This window comes from Lucilia cuprina, chromosome 4 (genome assembly GCF_022045245.1).
Source record: "Lucilia cuprina isolate Lc7/37 chromosome 4, ASM2204524v1, whole genome shotgun sequence".
NCBI classification, from domain to species: Eukaryota; Metazoa; Arthropoda; class Insecta; order Diptera; family Calliphoridae; genus Lucilia; species Lucilia cuprina.
In genome coordinates, this window is record NC_060952.1 from 34,099,707 (window position 1) to 34,100,996 (window position 1,290).

Here is a 1,290-nt window from a genome sequence, read left to right on the forward strand (position 1 = left end):
AACAGAACCAGAACAGAACTAGAACAGAACTAGAACAGAACTAGAACAGAACTAGAACAGAACTAGAACAGAACTAGAGCAGAACTAGAACAGAACTAGAACAGAACTGAACAGAACTAGAACAGAACTACAACGAAACTGTAACAGAACTAAAGTCGAATTTGGATTAATTTATAACTGAAATTGAAATGGTGAGGTAGAAGGTGGTTTCAAGTATTAATATATAAAACATGTAATTTGTTCATGGTTATGTGATTCTTTCCTATTTATTTCTCCCCTTTAGATGAGTGTTATTATCGCCACTCAAACATGTATATTTTTGAACAAAATTTTGTCACATCCATAAGTATAAGATAAAATAGAGGACGATTTTATACAGCAGGAAAAAATTTGACGGCATATACATGTATAAATTGCTAGATTTTTTTTTGCCTAGCATACATATGTATGTTCATTATTGTTTTATAAATTTTTAAAAAATTCAATTCGGTGCTATCAATTCTATATATAGTAAAAAATTTTATTGAGAAAGTATATTCCTGTTTTCTGATCGTTTAAATCAATAAAGTATCAAAATTTTAAATATGAAAAAATATGAATAAAGACTTTAATTAAGTATGCAAGCATGTAGATCTTACAATTAAATATTACATTAATTACAGCATAGTGAGAGGGCCTTATTTTGGTTATACCTTAATGTGCAAACATACATGTATTATATCTTTTTTTTTTTGATGTATAAAAATTTGTTTTTAACAGAAAAAAAACGTTAAACCCGCAAAACGAAAATTTGCTTTTTACTAAAATTACACAAACACTCATGAGCTTTAATACCATCTTTTTTCATTTTTGTTAAATCTTTTTTAACAACAACGAAAAAGTTGTGTGTAACGCGTTTTTAAAAAGAGACTTCACTTGTTTGCAAGCTTGCAACCTTATTATTTTTATTATTAGCAACAGCAACTGCTGCAACAACATAAAAGTATAAAATTTAATATGAGCTCTTGTGTGGCACACGTACCATGATGCATATACAATAATAATTACACATACTCATAAATACTTATAAATAGTACTTGCAACACAGAATAGTGTACATATACTACTGCCACTGCACTAAACATGGTCTCATTATTATGACTACACCGAGTATACTTGTTACGCTGAAGAATTTTTGAAAATTTTAAAAGTTGTCATACTATCTGTATACAATCGTTAATTTGAAGCTAGAGGTCGTCTTTAAAATAAAATTTTGGGACTAAATTAAACAATTCATGATCTGGTTGAAAA